At 32.1% G+C, this 19,402-nt stretch overlaps 3 non-coding genes across 3 annotated transcripts; 1 reads left to right on the top strand and 2 right to left on the bottom strand.

Annotated features, from left to right (window-relative positions):
• The first annotated feature begins 11,107 nt into the window (after positions 1–11,107).
• On the top strand, positions 11,108–11,179 carry TRNAD-GUC (transfer RNA aspartic acid (anticodon GUC)). The gene has a single exon. It is a non-coding gene; the product is annotated as a tRNA-Asp (tRNA).
• A 429-nt stretch (positions 11,180–11,608) lies between these two features.
• TRNAD-GUC (transfer RNA aspartic acid (anticodon GUC)) lies at positions 11,609–11,680 on the bottom strand. The gene has a single exon. It is a non-coding gene; the product is annotated as a tRNA-Asp (tRNA).
• A 2,935-nt stretch (positions 11,681–14,615) lies between these two features.
• TRNAD-GUC (transfer RNA aspartic acid (anticodon GUC)) lies at positions 14,616–14,687 on the bottom strand. The gene has a single exon. It is a non-coding gene; the product is annotated as a tRNA-Asp (tRNA).
• Positions 14,688–19,402: the final 4,715 nt, after the last annotated feature.

Below are 19,402 nucleotides of genomic sequence, written 5' to 3'. Positions count from 1 at the left end.
GAAAATATCCAACTGGACATGTGTAGGAGGAGAGATCCACTAATACATTTGTCGTTGTTTATGTCATGGAAATGAATGTTGAAACTGTTGGCATGCATGATGTACATTTTATAGGCCCTCCTCGCCACAATCATAAGCGGTTTGGAGTATTCATTTTCTCGTTCCGTTCGTAACATCTCGAAATATTCATAACCTACATTATGCATATCTTTATTAATGTATTATGCTGATTTTTATTAAGGTATAAATCCGAGAACAAATGCTTTGGATCTAAATTGTTGTAGGATAATTAGGTCTAATCTGGCCCCATAAAGGACATCCTACACTGTAGGGTACATGATGGTCAATTAAGAAGTCAAGCTTCGTATATTCTATACTGCTTTAGCTGAACATTGAAAATAAACAAAAGGAATTCTTGCCTTTCTCTTTCTCTCCCTCAGTAGCAGGGTAAGAAAAGTCTATGCAAAAACAAAAACAAACTAAACTAGGATGTTGGTGAAAGGACACTAAAATGTCCAAAGCAGACATTGTAATTAAAATTTGTTGTTTCTTTCTTCTTGTTGTTGTTTTTTTGTCGTTTTTCGCCAAGTTTCGGAAACGTAACAAATAAAACAGAATAAAACTTTTAATTTAAAGTTTTCTTCAATAACTTTGTTTTGTTTAAACAAAAAAATATATTTATTTCTAATTTTGACTAACCGGACATCATTATTTATTTGTTTAAAAACGAAATATCTGTTTATCTGGCCGAAAAACAAATGTATTATTTGGGGTATTTTTCTATGCTTTATATATTTTATTTTTGTTTATATGAATTGTGTGTATGTACATACATAAATATGTTTGTTTGATTTTATATACAACTATTTCTATGCTCTGGGGCTATTTTTGCACAATCCAGACATAGCAACACTCTTTGCATAAACAACACGTTTTTCGAGCAGGATATACAAGGATATAACCGACCCGACATTTGTTTGTAGTTGGCTTTTTTTGAGTGGAGGCTAACAAACAAACATTTAACTAAAGCATTCAGTTCGACACGAAAGAAACTGCAACTACAACGAAAAATAAAGAAAAACATTTATGATAAATGTTTTTTATTGTTGAAACCCCTATCCCCTCAGATGTAGATCATCATTAAGTCAGGGATGTGGTTTGTAATGGGGTACATATAAATCCACTTAAAAATCCAAAACTCATGGATAAAAATATTGTTTCAAAATTAACGTTTCATGGCTGTGATAATTTTATAAAAATATTCTTTAAAAATCCACGTTGCATGGCTGTGATAATTTCATAAAAATATTCTTTAAAAATCCACGTTTCATGGCTGTGATAATTTCATAAAAATATTCTTTAAAAATCCACTTTTCGTGGGTGTGATAATTTCATAAAAATATTCTGTAATAATCCACGTTTCATGGCTGTGATAATTTTATAAAAATATTCTTTAAAAATCCTCGTTTCATGCCTGTGATAATTTCACAAAAATATTCTTTAAAAATCCACGCTTCATGGCTGTGATAATTTTATAAAAATAATCTTTAAAAATCCACGTTTCATGCCTGTGATAATTTCACAAAAATATTCTTTAAAAATCCACGTTTCATGGCTGTGATAATTTCATAAAAATTTTCTTTAAAAATCCACGTTTCATGGCTGTGACAATTTCATAAAAATATTCTTTAAAAATCCGCGTTTCATGGCTGTGATAATTTCATAAAAATTTTCTTTAAAAAACCCCATTTCATGGCTGTGACAATTTCATAAAAATATTCTTTAAAAATCCACGTTTCATGGCTGTGATAATTTCATAAAAGTATTCTTTAAAAATCCACGTTTCATGCCTGTGATAATTTCACAAAAATATTCTTTAAAAATCCACGTTTCATGGCTGTGATAATTTCATAAAAATATTCTTTAAAAATCCGCGTTTCATGGCTGTGATAATTTCATAAAAATTTTCTTTAAAAATCCGCGTTTCATGGCTGTGATAATTTCATAAAAATTTTCTTTAAAAAAACCCCATTTCATGGCTGTGATAATTTCATAAAAATATTCTTTAAAAATCCACGTTTCATGGCTGTGATAATTTCATAAAAATATTCTTTAAAAATCCACGTTTCATGGCTGTGATAATTTCATAAAAATATTCTTTAAAAATCCACGTTTCATGGCTGTGATAATTTCATAAAAATATTCTTTAAAAATCCACGTTTCATGGCTGTGATAATTTCATAAAAATATTCTTTAAAAACCCACGTTTCATGGCTGTGATAATTTCATAAAAATATTCTTTAAAAATCCACGTTTCATGGCTGTGATAATTTCATAAAAATATTCTTTAAAAATCCACGTTTCATGGCTGTGATAATTTCATAAAAATATTCTTTAAAAATCCACGTTTCATGGCTGTGATAATTTCATAAAAATATTCTTTAAAAATCCACGTTTCATGGCTGTGATAATTTCATAAAAATATTCTTTAAAAATCCACGTTTCATGGCTGTGATAATTTCATAAAAATATTCTTTAAAAATCCACGTTTCATGGCTGTGATAATTTCATAAAAATATTCTTTAAAAATCCACGTTTCATGGCTGTGATAATTTCATAAAAATATTCTTTAAAAATCCACGTTTCATGGCTGTGATAATTTCATAAAAATATTTTTTAAAAATCCACGTTTCATGGCTGTGATAATTTCATAAAAATATTCTTTAAAAATCCACGTTTAATGGTTGTGATAATTTCATAAAAATATTCTTTAAAAATCCACGTTTAATGGCTGTGATAATTTCATAAAAATATTTTTTAAAAATCCACGTTTCATGGCTGTGATAATTTCATAAAAATATTCTTTAAAAATCCACGTTTCATGGCTGTGATAATTTCATAAAAATATTCTTTAAAAATCCACGTTTCATGGCTGTGATAATTTCATAAAAATATTCTTTAAAAATCCACGTTTCATGGCTGTGATAATTTCATAAAAATATTCTTTAAAAATCCACGTTTCATGGCTGTGATAATTTCATAAAAATATTCTTTAAAAATCCACGTTTCATGGCTGTGATAATTTCATAAAAATATTCTTTAAAAATCCACGTTTAATGGTTGTGATAATTTCACAAAAATATTCTTTAAAAATCCACGTTTAATGGCTGTGATAATTTCATAAAAATATTCTTTAAAAATCCACGTTTCATGGCTGTGATAATTTCATAAAAATATTCTTTAAAAATCCACGTTTCATGGCTGTGATAATTTCATAAAAATATTCTTTAAAAATCCACGTTTCATGGCTGTGATAATTTCATAAAAATATTCTTTAAAAATCCACGTTTCATGGCTGTGATAATTTCATAAAAATATTCTTTAAAAATCCACGTTTCATGGCTGTGATAATTTCATAAAAATATTCTTTAAAAATCCACGTTTCATGGCTGTGATAATATCATAAAAATATTCTTTAAAAATCCACGTTTCATGGCTGTGATAATTTCATAAAAATATTCTTTAAAAATCCACGTTTCATGGCTGTGATAATTTCATAAAAATATTCTTTAAAAATCCACGTTTCATGGCTGTGATAATTTCATAAAAATATTCTTTAAAAATCCACGTTTCATGGGTGTGATAATTTCATAAAAATATTCTTTAAAAATCCACGTTTCATGGGTGTGATAATTTCATAAAAATATTCTTTAAAAATCCACGTTTCATGGCTGTGATAATTTCATAAAAATATTCTTTAAAAATCCACGTTTCATGGCTGTGATAATTTCATAAAAATATTCTTTAAAAATCCACGTTTCATGGCTGTGATAATTTCATAAAAATATTCTTTAAAAATCCACGTTTCATGGCTGTGATAATTTCATAAAAATATTCTTTAAAAATCCACGTTTCATGGCTGTGATAATTTCATAAAAATATTCTTTAAAAATCCACGTTTCATGGCTGTGATAATTTTATAAAAATATTCTTTAAAAATCCACGTTTCATGGCTGTGATAATTTCATAAAAATATTCTTTAAAAATCCACGTTTCATGGCTGTGATAATTTCATAAAAATATTCTTTAAAAATCCACGTTTCATGGCTGTGATAATTTCATAAAAATATTCTTTAAAAATCCACGTTTCATGGCTGTGATAATTTCATAAAAATATTCTTTAAAAATCCACGTTTCATGGCTGTGATAATTTCATAAAAATATTCTTTAAAAATCCACGTTTCATGGCTGTGATAATTTCATAAAAATATTCTTTAAAAATCCACGTTTCATGGCTGTGATAATTTCATAAAAATATTCTTTAAAAATCCACGTTTCATGGCTGTGATAATTTCATAAAAATATTCTTTAAAAATCCACGTTTCATGGCTGTGATAATTTCATAAAAATATTATTTAAAAATCCACTTTTTATGGCTGTGATAATTTCATAAAAATATTCTTTAAAAATCCACGTTTCATGGCTGTGATAATTTCATAAAAATATTCCTTAAAAATCCACGTTTCATGGCTGTGATAATTTCATAAAAATATTCATTAAAAATCCACGTTTCATGGCTGTGATAATTTCATAAAAATATTCTTTAAAAATCCACGTTTCACGGCTGTGATAATTTCATAAAAATATTCATTAAAAATCCACGTTTCATGGCTGTGATAATTTCATAAAAATATTCTTTAAAAATCCACGTTTCACGGCTGTGATAATTTCATAAAAATATTCTTTAAAAATCCACGTTTCATGGCTGTGATAATTTCATAAAAATATTCTTTAAAAATCCACGTTTCATGGCTGTGATAATTTCATAAAAATATTCTTTAAAAATCCACGTTTCATGGCTGTGATAATTTCATAAAAATATTCTTTAAAATTCCACGTTTCATGGCTGTGATAATTTCATAAAAATATTCTTTAAAAATTCAAGTTGCATGGCTGTGATAATTTCACAAAAATATTCTTTAAAAATCTACGTTTAATGGTTGTGATAATTTCACAAAAATATTCTTTAAAAATCCACGTTTAATGGCTGTGATAATTTGACAAAAATATTCTTTAAAAATCCACGTTTAATGGCTGTGATAATTTGACAAAAATATTCTTTAAAAATTCAAGTTGCATGGCTGTGATAATTTCACAAAAATATTCTTTAAAAATCCACGTTTAATGGTTGTGATAACTTCACAAAAATATTCTTTAAAAATCCACGTTTAATGGCTGTGATAATTTCACAAAAATATTCTATAAAAATCCATGTTTAATGGCTGTAATAATTTCACAAAAAATATTCTATAAATATCCACGTTTAATGGTTGTGAAATTTCACAAAAAATTCTAATAAAAATCCACGTTTAATGGCTGTAATAATTTCACCAAAAAAATATTCTATAAAAATTCACGTTTAATGGTTGTGAAATTTCACAAAAATATTCTTTAAAAATCCAAGTTGAATGGCTGTGATAATTTCAAATATTTCAAATATTCTTAAAAAAGTCCACTTTTAATGGGTTGATAATTTCATAAAAATATTCTCTAAAATCCATGTTTCTTTTACGTTTTATCGATCTAAAGTCCTGCCCAACGTCTCTGGAATAACAACAAATTTTATTTATATCATTCTTGTTATTTGAAGAGCGTCGTTCGTACGTTAACTCTTCAAAGAGAGATACTCATGCACAAATAATAATTTTTGTCTGTTTTTTTGTTTGTTTATAAAACAACACATCAGACACGATGTGCACGATTTTACTGCATGTCCAAAAAATGTTTTTTTAAATTCCCTCACAACAAAACTAAAAAAAATCGTAACAAAAGGATATACTCGTGCATGTTTATGATTGCAGCAGCAGCAGACAACACCATACACCCAACAGTCTATGAAGTTTAAATTTATGGCAAATTTGCAACTAGTTTTAATTACTTTAATTAACAAGCCAGAATTGGATTTTTAGTATTTGAAACATACAAAAGCAAATATTGCAAATAATAAAAAATGTGACCCGAGTGAATTTTCACAAAACTGTTTGAATAAAATTTGTCAAAGTGTCAGTTATAATTTGTAAAAAACTAATTTAAACAGGAGTTTATTACTAAAATAAATGAATAAACAATTTAGTTGGAGTTTTATTGACAGACACTTCCAGCACTTTTTTATCACTTGACAGGATACACTTTTATGGCAGTGCCATAACAAATCATAAACTGTTTTTTATGACATTAATTATGATTTTAGTTTTTTTTTTGAGGTGGTATCCTTTTTTTTAGGTGAAATGCGAACAAAAAGAAGAATAATTTTTGTCTATGACACATGTCAACCAATTTGGTAAAGTTGTCAACATTTACAGTTATGAACGGTTGGTTGAATTGTTTTATATGCCAATTTATGCGTTTATGGTCACAATTGTTGTCGAGTATAATATATTGCTTCACTAAACAAAATATATAAAAACAACAAATTTGTAAAGTTCTGCGGCACACAGTGATTCAGAATCGTTTTTCCTGGTCAAAAGTCTGTATCTTTTGAACGGATAGAGATACACATAAACTATATGTATATCTCTATTATAAACTGAATAACAATTAAAAATAAAAATTAAATTTGTTCAAAAATTAAAAAATACTCCTTGGGTTTTCATAAGACACATATATAACTCATATACAAACTCATATACAGTCGAAATCGCTTATAACGTCAAGGGACCGGCCAAAATCGGACGCTATAAGCGATAGTCTTTATAAACGATTTTTATAAAAGAGGTAAAGTTATATTATGTATAGTGACTTTAGGGTATAAATACGGTGTTTTATTAAGTAAATAAATAAAATCAATTCAATTGTTTACTTTTTCTTTCTATATACCTAAGTATAAATGACTAAAAACAAAATAATAAAAAATAACGATATTAAATTTATTCTTCAGCAGATATATCACCTTAAAATAGAATATGGTTCTATTTCTAATAGTCTGTTATTTTAGTTTGTGCTTTTGAATTCCGACATAAGTTTTAAATTTAACTCAGATTTTGAAGGGGTTTCCAAAACACATTTTTGTTTGTAACATCTTCTGAGTAAATAAATTGTTGCAGGGTTTCTAAAGCTAGACACGCCTCTGACACTGACGGCATTTGAAATTCTGTCTCTGTAGTATCCGAAATTTGACACTTGCCTCCATCTAAAACTTCCAACATTATATCGTCGTCATTATATATGGCAGATGTGAAAACTTCGTCATCGATGGCAACTAATTTATCAATATTTTCTACGTGTTGGGAAAAATTAGAATGAAGATTAATGTCTTTAGAATCGTTCAAAGGACCATTAACAATCCTGCATGATGAAAACAATTTTCAATGACATAAGACGTAACATTTTTCCATGATTCATCTAAAAATAACACGGTATCCAACACATTTAATTTCGTACTTTGATACTTTTCTATTCTTGCCAGGATAGTGGATATTTTCCAATTCGGCAATGCGATTTTAATGATTTTATTCCACCTTGGTCCATGGGTTGTAAAAAACAAATGTGACATTGGCTGCAAAAATTCAAGGTTAATTGACCGCCATCTTCGAATATGTTGTGCATAAGTTTGCTATTTTGTTGTTGTTTGAGTTTGAAAAAATATACATATACATATTGAGAGAAAATTTCCTTCTTCGTATGATTCGACGTTATAACCAATAGCAAAATTCAAATATTTCACAAAAAACCGACGTTACAACCGATATGACGTTATAAGCGATATTTATTTGTGTGGAATATAAAGGTCAGAAATTCGGGACTTTTGAATTTTTCTCGCTGTAAGCGATATGACGCTATAAACGACGACGTTATAAGCGATTTCGACTGTACTTAAAATTGCCCATTTGCGTAAAAAAAACTACAATTAATATGGGAAACGGTGTGGAAAAAAGCACACATTTTAGTCATGCAATTTCAATAAATTTAAAAAGTGTTAAACGGACGGAACGTGACGAGTACAAAAGTACAGTGGCTGTCACTGAAAATGATGCAACCTGAAATAAAAAATTTAAAAGTTGATAACATGGAAACGATTTGCGATTTTTTAACAATTCAAAAAACAATTTTGTAGGCTGAAAAGTTGTCTTTAAGATGGCATACAAAACTATTCCGTTTACAGTACCGTTATACTAAAATTTTACCGGAAATCAAAAAAATTGCTTTTTTGAATTGAGCATTGAAAATGATGTATCACAATTATCAATTAATAATTTCCAAAATTTTCGCTTTTTATGCCATTTTAGTAATCAGAATGGTGTAATAATTGGTTCCCTCTCGTTTTCAGTAGTCTTGTCGATGATTCCGATAGAAAAAATGATGTTCCTGACGAAATTTTGGCATGATAGTAATTAATGTCCCTTTTTGGCAATTTGGCTAGAAATGTCTAGTTTTTGAAGTTTTTTTCCAAAAAAAAAAAAAATACTATGAAATATCATTATGGGTTATGTCCAGAGTACGTACAAACAATTTAATGATATATGGAAAGTCCCGTATTAGCCAGGCTTGCCCTATATTAGACTAGTCCTTTATGGCGTTGCCCTGATTGAGGTAAAAATCAGGGCATAGAACAAATTTGTTTGCACATTTCTTTGAAAATAGTTTTTAGAAACATTGTTAACAATGTCTTGACCAGGGCCTGGATTCTTGTTCTATGAAAATTTTAAATGAAAAACATTTGCCTTATAAAATTTTTCATTTGACATTTATTTCCTTTATAAAACTTTTCATTTCAAATTTTCATAGAACGAGAATTGAGCCCCAGGTATGTTTTTATAAAAACAAAAATTTCAACACCCATTGTTGCCATTCAAGCCAAACAATACTGCTCCCTACGACGAGTTTCATAGAATCACTCCAATTATATATTTTTTTTTTTGCGCGAGGGTTTTTCAAATTATGTCTATTTCTGCGGGCATTGTGCGGTATAAAATTCATAGTTCGGATGAAAATCAGCATACCTGGCGTAAAGTCGATATTTTACTTGTTGAAGAAGCCAACATACACCTGAGTTTAAATAAATTAACTGTCGCTATCAAAACGCTTCGGAAGAAGTGTTATAGTTTGGACTGAATGGCAACAAAGGATATTAAAATTTTTGCAAACATTGTCAAAGCATTGTAAACAATATTACTGAAAACTATTTTCAAAGAAAAGAACAAAAAATTGTGTTCTATGCCCTGATTTTTACCTATATCAGAGCAACGCCGCACAGTGGTTCAGAATCGTTTTTTCCTGGTCAAAATTTTTTCAAAAATTTGTAAAAAAAAAAATTTTACCAAAAAAATTTAAATTTTTTCAAAAATTAAAAAAATTCTCCTTGGGTTTTAATAAAACTTATTTAACTCGTATAAAAACTCATATACTCAAAAAAGTTGTAATTTGTGTCAAAAAACTGTAACTCATATGGAAACAGTATAGAAAAACACACATTTTTACCCATGTAATTTCAATAAATTGAAAAAAGTGTTAAACGGACGGAACGGGACGGGTACAAAAGTATATATGGGCTGGAAGATGAGACTTTTGGGCATCTTTCTGTGAAAACAAAACTTTGTTCCATATTGTTCCACAAAAGTTCTAGTCCACTAAATTTGGAATTTCATAACATTAGATCATGTTGTGTAAACGCTACGGTAATTTACTGAAACGATTTTTAAAGGCCACAATCTTAACTACCTTATAAAAAAACAATGAACGCATTTCAGCCTACAAAATTGTTTTTTGAATTGTTAAAAAATCTCAACTCGTTTCCAAGTTATCAACGTTTACATTTTTTATTTCAGGTTGCATAATTTTCAGTGGCAGTCAATATACCTACATACATATGTACATACATATGGGCTGAAAGAGGACACTCTCGGGCATCTTTCTACGAATACAAAGCCCTGTTTCCCATTGTGCGGCGTCGAGTGAAGTTCAGGTCTATAAAAAGTCGGCTTGAATTTTGTTAATTCTAAATTTAGCTAAATTCTTAAAATACATATGTATGTACATATAATCTTATGGAACATGTAACGAAACGTTCGGATCTAAATTAAGTTGTTCTTTAAGTGATATTAATAAATAAGATCCAATAATATTTTCAAACAAGTAGGAAAAGCGTTAAGTTCGGTCGGGCCGAACTTTTTATACCCTCCACCACAAATTTCAGCCATTTCGGTGGATTAATATGGCCACAACCTTCAAAATACCGAAAATCGGAAGGTACCGTTCTATGGGGGCTATATGATGGCGTGGACCTATACCTACAAATTTCTGGGGGAAAGTTCTATACCCCCAACGAAGACTAAGTACCAAATTTCAGCCATCTCGGTGTGATAATGAGGCCAAACCCTTCAAAATACCGAAAATCGGGAGATATCGTCCTATGGGGGCTATATCAAAACGTGGACCTATATAAACTTTTTATGGTAGAAATATTTCATAGCCTCTGGAAACACAAAATACAAAGTTACAACCGATTCTGTTGTCAAATGGGACTAATACATTCAAAATATATTAAAATGACGCGTACTTTATATGGGGCGTTATATGGGGGCTATAACAAAACGTGGACCTTTATAAACCAACTTTGGTAGGAATGTTTTCGGTGGTAAAATGGGACAAATATCTTAAACATTCCTTAAAACGACGACGCGTCATTTTGTATGGGGGCTATACGAAAGCGTTGACCTACATAGCCCGCTTTCAATACCAAAAGTCCTACGTACAAATAATAGATTTTCCCAAAATTTCATCCACCTACGTCAATCGGTTCGGACGCTAGAGTTATTTGGACAGACGGACGGACATGGCTATATCGATGTAGAATTGCACGCCGATTAAGAATATATACATATATAGTCTGTGGGGTCAACAATGATTATTTCGAGTAGTTACAAATGTAGTGACAAACTTAATATACCCCCCTATGGTGGAGGGTATAAAAATGTGTTTTTCTTATAGGTTGGCACTTAAAACACATTGAAGTGTAATTTTCGCTTAACTGCAACAAATATTGAGGCACTTAAATCAAAACTAAGAAACATAGTATTTTTATAACTAACTGTAATCTGGATATTCAAGATCCTCGATAGTATAGTGGTTAGTATCCCCGCCTGTCACGCGGGAGACCGGGGTTCAATTCCCCGTCGGGGAGGAGATTCTACGGATTATTTTCTAACTGATCTTTTGAGTTACCGACAGAAATCGGTAAAATTGAAATTAATAATTTATTAAATTATATATTTAATAAATTATCCCTGAAGATGTTTGGAAACAACAAGGAAACGTCGGATAAAAAATGCAATAAAATAATCTTTATTTTTCATTAACAAACAAGGGCCTTAAAGCCCAATAATTAACGATATTCGCTATATTAGCGACTTATGAAAAATAGTCGTGAAGTTCTACCGATAGCAACAGTGATGTCAATTTTTATTTGAACTTTTCAGTCATAATGTTGCATTTTAATTTTTTCCAATATTTGTCGGTAACTCAAGAAATGAGTTAGAGAATCGCACTACTGATATACTTCCCAAAACTTGTACTCTTCTATAATTGTCTTTGAAAATAAAAAAATTGAATCCTCCCCGACGGGGAATTGAACCCCGGTCTCCCGCGTGACAGGCGGGGATACTAACCACTATACTATCGAGGATGTTACCTGCATGTTTCATAAATAATGTATTGAAAAGTGGCATAGAATTTTCAATGCAATACTATAAGGTTTGTAATTCTCAATCGGTTGGAAGTAATTACAGAACTACTCCCTTTTTCGTTTGTATATCCTCCACCAAATTGGGATAGGTAATGGAAATCAATAATCGATTTTTCGACTTTTCGATTTTGGTCTAAAACTAAAAATGCGATTTTTCGGTTTTTTATAACCGCAGCAAATCGAGTTTCGAGTTTTCTCTTGAAACTGTAACACCGCCAAAACTGTAAAACCGCCAATCTATGAGCAAACTCGAAAATCGATCACAAGATAATCGATTATGCGATATTAGTTGTGTCTTTTTACTTTTCCAGTAATAATTATTCAGTAACTTCTTTTCAGAGAGTAAGAGAGATTTTACTCTTTGATACGAAAATAGAGAAAAAAGTAAAAAGACAGCATTTTGTAATCTTTAGCAAGGTAACAGTTGATTACCAAAACAAAAACATTGGCGCCAATGTATGAAAGAAAAACTAACTCCAAAGCAATGAAAAAGTTCTTAAATTTTAAGCAAAATAAATAAAAAATAATTAATATATTAACAAAATAATCAATAAATATAGCTGAATCGTAATATTTATAGTATTCCCCACAAAAATCAGATAAACATTGAACAGCTGACCATTAGCAGATGATTAAAAACAGCTGATCGAACTTGCTAAATGTTGCTGAGAAAAATTCTTGCAGCAACTTTTAGCAATTTCTCAGCAAGCAACTGTCAAAATTGTTCTCTCATTTCGCTCTCTTTTACTGAACTTTTGTGTAAAAAGACAGCATTTAGTAACATTTCGTAATAATTATTACAAATTATCACGTAAAAAGACACAGCTATTCCTTCCAGACAAAAGTCTACTACGATTCAAAGAAAGAATGAAAGAAACACCTTAAATCGGTTGGTATCGTTATATGGGGGCTATTGCGGACGCTAGAGTTATTACAACAGACGGACGTGGCTAGATCGTCTTAGAATTTTATCCTGATCAAGAATATTTATACTTTATATCGCAAATGATTCGTTCGATATGTTACAAGCATAACACGTCAAAAAGTATCAGTCAGCTTTGCTGACAGAGATATACCCTCAGCCTGTGTATATTGAAAAAATGTTTCCCAAAAAACGTATTTATTTAGGGAGTTTTAAAAATTTTGAATGTATGAACCGACAAAAATGTTGATTAGGTTTAAAGATTTAAAGTTGTGCGGAGGAGATACTTAAAGGAATGGATGGACATTGACCATTATGGAAGTGGATCTCCAGCCACTACATATGGTGCCATAGGGGGTTTTTATACCCTTCGGGCTGTTTGCTCAAGAAGTATGGACTTGCCCCTGAAAAAAAAATTATCATCGTAATTGAGGCAGCGAATGCAAGTTGCTTCAGCAAAAATCAATGTGATTCGATTGTAGGTCTTAAAGTGAATTTATCCGAAATTTTGTGTGTTAGGTACCGGATGGAATGGACAAATATAGTCCATATTTGAACCTGATCTATATCTGGTAGATATATTAGGATGTGTAAAGTATGGATCAATTCGGCCACTCCCTTCAAGAGTTACCGTACGAACAATTTTTCCGAACATTTTTGAACTTTTGTGGGGGAGGTTCCTGAAGGAGTGGACCGATATAGCTTTTCTTCGAACTTAAACTAAGTTTGGACAAAATATTACGAAAGCCAAATTTTGGACCGAATCGGCAGATCCACTCGAGAGTTATCTTGCGCTCCAACCACCTCAAACGATGTCATAGGGATTTTTTTAACTTTGGGGCTATTTTCTCAGGAAGTGTGGACTTGCCTCTGATGAAACTTGTACCGTCGTATAGGGGACAGTGAATACAAGTTGCTAAAACAAAAATCAAAGCTATTCGAGAGCAGGTCCTAAACTGAACATATCCCAAATTTGTGTGGGAGGAACCCGAAGGAGTGGACCGATTGAGTCCATATTTAAAACTCATCTTAGTCTGGTAGACATCACGATTCACGATTTGCAAAGTATGGACCAAATCGGTTACTCCCTTCAAGAGTTATCGCACGTACAATTTTTCCGAACATTTTCGAACTTTTGTGGGGGAGGTAGGTACCGAAAGGAGTGGACCTATATAACCTATCTTCGAACTTAAACTAAGTTTGGACAAAATATTACGAAAGCCAAATTTTGGATCGAATCGATTGATCCGTTCGAGAGTTATCGTGCGCTCCAGCCAGACAGACAGACAGACGGACGGACATTGCTCAATCGACTCCAAATTGTCTGAAACACATTTCGTCCAAACATACTTGGGGTCTAAAACCATTATTTCGATGAGGCACATTTTGCCCATATGAAAGTGTATATATGTACCTTCGTTAGCATAAATGCTGAGGGTATAAAAACAAACTTAATATACCCTCCATACTATGGTGGAGGGTATAAAAGCATGAATGATCACATCGCAAGCTCAGTCTCAGCCACGGATAGGAGAGCTATTCTAATGCATTCATCAAATTTTCACGATTCGACGGCTAACATTTAAGATGCCCTACAGTATTGTATACTAAAATACTACACTTAAAATGCTACAAAATAAAGAAGAAACCCCCTGTAGTAATGCTCCGCATGGGAACATCATCTAAATTGACGTGGAAATGGGAGTGGTACCGAGTTATTTTCCGGATGAAATAAAATTGGCATAGAAGGTCCTGATGAATACATCATTTACTTTCAGACTTTTCTTTGAATGGAGGAAACGTTCTAAATCTCTACATAGTCGTGAATATGGTGTTTTGGTATGGGGAACAATTTCGTATTATGGAACACTGAAACTTTAATTTCTTTCATCCACAATTTAAGTATGTATGATTACAAATATTGGTGAAAGAAAATGAAAAAAAAATTGAATTCTCCCCGACGGGGAATTGAACCCCGGTCTCCCGCGTGACAGGCGGGGATACTGACCACTATACTATCGAGGACTTGATATCTCGATTTAGAGTTACCAACTCACGCAAACGTTTCTTCTTAAAATTTTCGTAATTTTGTCAGCAAAATATCATATCAGCTATTCAGATAAGGACCCTAGTGTATTTAAATGCCATAATAAAATTAAAATGTTTTACAAACGCTATGCCATAAGCTCGCATATCAGTTTAAATTCGACGCTGACCACATTATTAAACATCGCAAACGTTAGCTCTCTCAAAATAACCACCTAAATATGCTCACATAAAATTCAACCCACCGGCATATTAACAAAAATTACCAAAAACAAACCGAGCAAACGTCCATCCGTCTGTCCGTTCGACAGGCACACTCACAGACTGACTGACCACCAAAACCGTATTACTCGTAAAGCACTTGAAAGGAAATTTTCATTACGTTAATTACCGAAAACAAATATGAGCAATTTTTGAATGTGATTTCATTTATGTAAACACTACGGGAGTACTCGAACAAAACACACTTGGATTACCGCAAAACCTCCATACTCATGATCCGCTCTCAACCGCTGCCCCCACTCCTTTCGTTGTTTTTGTCTGTTTTCATAAAAACAAACATTCATGAATCTGGACTTCAATCTTTCGTTGCGCACAATAACAAAGGCACACTTGAGTTAACATAGTCAAGGCAATGGACAATAAATGCTGCTAGGTGGGGCCTGGACATCAAAACAGAAATAACAACAACAGCGACAGCAACAGCAACTACATGAATGTTAACAACAAAAACATCAAAACAAATTATAAAACAGCAACAACCAAACATTCGTTATAGCGTCAGGATTCACCCAAAGGAATATAACACCGACATGACCATCACTACCAAAAAATCAGCAATAGCAGCAACAACATCGAGAACGATGAAAAACTAGCCTTGGCATATTGCAAATGTTCAACCGACCACTTGACAGGGTATTATGTTGTTTGTGCTTATGCTGTTCATCGTATATTGTCTGAGTGTGTTTACGTTGAATCCTTCCAACATTTTAAAATCCTGGATTGCGAAAGGAAAAAAACAACAACAAAATCAACGAAAATGCGAAAATTCGACAATCATGTATTGATGTGTACGTACAAACATAACTACTGGGTTATTTTACACACAAACAGCAATGCCCGAACAGTACTTGAAGCGCATATATCTATCCCTACAAATGTATGTCCAGTCAAACAGTCAGGATCATTTGAGAATAAGAGCTGAAGCATTGCTTACTATGAAGATGGGAGAGGTATGATAATGATAACACATGGAAAATTTTGACCAGCTTTCAGTATATTTACAAGACTACCCTTATATCGTCGGCACTTTTCGGTCTCCAAGTTTCCTAAAATTCCAATGAAATTAAAAGCCGTGTAATCTCTTCAAATTATTCCACTTGGTCGTTTTTTTAACCATTTATTAGGCTAACGAGGGTACTTCGATTTGATACGATAACAAGTGAAAAGCCGTTAAGTTCTGCCTGGCCGAACTGTTTATACCCTCCACCATAAAATAGTCTAAATAAAATGGAATAATTAGTTTCCTTTCACAATTTTAGGTGGGCAAATTTTTCGACCATGGATACCCCAAATGCCTAAATTATCTAATCTAAACTAAAAAATGTGTTCAGCCAGGTCAAAGGTACCACCTACGGGGCTATATCAAAGTGTTGACCTATCTTTAACACTTTTGGTGGAAAAGTTTTATAACTGCAGGGAACCTCAAAAATCAAATTACGGGTAACTCCGTCAAACAATGTAGCTAAACCCCTCAAAATACGGAAAATCGGGAGGTACCGTTATATGGGAGCTATACCAAAACACATATGGACAATTTCAAATTACAGATGTCAATTTACAGCTAATTCGATTTATGGTGGAGAAGTTTCGAGACCACAGAGAACCTCAAATGTCAAATTACAGCTACGTCGGTAAAAAACCCTCAAAATACCGAAAAACGGGAGATATCGTTATATGGGAGCTATACCAAAACATGGACCTATATTGATGGTTTTTGACGGAAAAGTTTACTGATAACTTAGAACCTCAAATGCCAAATCACAGCCAGTTCGGTTAAAAATTTTAGCTAAAATCCTCAAACTACAGAAAATCGGGTGGTACCGTTATATGGAACATGGACCTACATGGACGATTTTTGGTGGAGAACTTAACTGACAACTGTGATCTTCAAATGTCAAATTACAGCTTGTTCGGTTAAAAATTTTAGCTAAAATCCTCAAAAAACCGAAAATCGGGAGGTACCGTTATATAGGTGCTATACCAAAATATCTACCTACATTGATGATTTTTGGTGGAGAACTTAACTGACAACTGTGATCTTCAAATGTCAAATTACAGCTTGTTCGGTTAAACATTTTAGCTAAAATCCTCAAAAAACCGAAAATCGGGAGGTACCGTTATATGGGGGCTATACCAAAATATTTACCTATATTGACGATTTTTAGAAGAAGTTTTGTGGCCACTGAGAACCTCAAATGTCAAATCACAGCTAGTTCGGTTAAAAATTGTTGCTAAAATCCTCAAACTACAGAAAACCGGGAGGTACCGTTTTATGGGGGATATACCAAAATATCGACCTACATTGAAGATTTTTGGTGGAGATCTTAACTGACAACTGTGATCCTCAAATGTCAAATTATAGCTTGATCGGTAAAAAATTTGAACCAAAATCTTCAAAAAACGAAAATCGGGAGGTACGGTTGTTATATGGGGGCTATACATACGTTTTTTAATCACTAGGAACCCTAACAGCGTGTTTTTTTAAAAATGCTTGCCTGTCACTCGAACCGTTCGTACTAAAACGTATACGTCAAAATTTGGTTCTTGTAAAATTTTACGAACCATTCGTTTTTATCTAAAAGCTTTCGTCTATTTCATAAAAGCTTTTATATTTCAGGGTTTCCATGATACATATTTTGCGAATTTTGCATAGGCATCTGCACGTAAAAAGTGTTACTTGATGGCAACCCCGATAAACAGATGACAAACAAATAATAAGAAAAAAATTTAATCAAATTTGTACAAAAATAATTGTGATAATATGAAGAAACGGATGTACATATACGCGTGTGCTTCTATGGAAATAAATAAAATTGCATTCCCTTCCAGTTTTCGTGTGTTTTGTGTCATTTATTACTCAAATTATTAAATTTTCATTCAAAACGATGGGTCTTTTCCATTCGTTTATTTTTGACGTATTCGTTCGTCTGATTTTGTTACGAAAACCAAAAAAATACGAAAATAAAAGCTTTCGTTTGTTTGTCACACGAATACAAACGTCAACCGCTATGAAAACCAAATGGGAACGAATGGGCAAAAACTTTTTACAAAAACACCCTGTAAATGTCAAGTTATTGCTAAATTCGGTATAAAAATTTGACTAAAAACGTCAAAATACCTGTAATCGGGCGGTACCGTTATATGGGGGCTATACCTAAACGTGGACCGATATAGTCCATCATTGAACTTGGACTGCCTACAAACAAAATTTCAGCGTCCTATTTCCATTTCCAGGCGGATTGATATCTATGATATCAAATAGTACATCCAATTTTTACTCAATTATATGGGTCTATTTTCAAATAATGTATGACATCTCTAAACTCTATAACTGTTCTACTTGCCCTCATTTCGATTTGTTGGCAAACATTTAAACGGTTTAAAAATTACGAAAACTTTTATTTGAACAATAGTAAATTTTCCATAAACATGCAGCATTTTTTGTGTGTGTTCGAAAATCAGCATTGATGTTGTTGCTACTAAGCCTTTCATTTCGATTTTGGCTGTTTGGTTGCCTGCCTGCCTGTCCAATGATGATGTTGGCTGGTTGAATGTTTGGCATTATATTCCCCACCCAAATCTAGATGGCATCATCTCTCTTTTGGAAAACGGAAAAAAGAACAACAAACATACACTTAAATAAAAATCATACTCCTATCATGAACAAGAACCCATCCATATGCATATGGCATGCAAATAAGTGAAGTGTAGTGAGTATTATTTGGCAACAAACACAGATGTACGTACCCAGCAAACCAAAATCGGAAGAAACATCAGAGTTCGGACCGAATTGGGTCCGAAAGTCGGATGAAACGTCCGAGTTCGGATCCGAACTCTGACCGAAAGTCATATGGCGTGGTTGACCTGTTCTCTGACTGAAATTCGGATGAAAATCGGATGTTTTAGCTGACTTTCGGACCGAATTCGGTCCGAACTCTGATGAACTGTCGTATAAATTTCTGATTTATTTACCGACTTTCGTACAGATATCGGTCCGAATTCGGAAGTAAAATCTTATGAAATTCGAAAGTGTTTGCCGACTTTTGGACCGAATTTGGTCCGAAGTCAGATGAACTATCGTATGAACTTCTGATATATTTACCAGCATTCGACCAGAATTTGTTTTTATTATTAAAAGATGTTGAAAATACACAGTACAAACTGTGGAGAACAACAAATTCGTCAACACGATCTGTGAAATATGTAAAACAATTGTTATTAATATATGAAAAAATACATGTCTTCACATGCAAAAAATTTTGATACACATAAAAGTGTTAAGAAACTTAACTTTGGTCATATACAAATATAAAATATATGACTTTCCACGAAATAGTGCTGAAGTTTGACGAAGAAAATCTTTAATTTCATTAACATCATAAAAATAAAAAATATGTATGCAACCGATCACT

This window comes from Musca autumnalis, unplaced genomic scaffold, assembly GCF_047663935.1.
Source record: "Musca autumnalis isolate F117 unplaced genomic scaffold, ASM4766393v1 scaffold_5, whole genome shotgun sequence".
Taxonomy (NCBI): domain Eukaryota; kingdom Metazoa; phylum Arthropoda; class Insecta; order Diptera; family Muscidae; genus Musca; species Musca autumnalis.
Note: the sequence above shows the minus strand (reverse complement) of the source record. Positions and strands in the feature narration are given on the sequence as shown.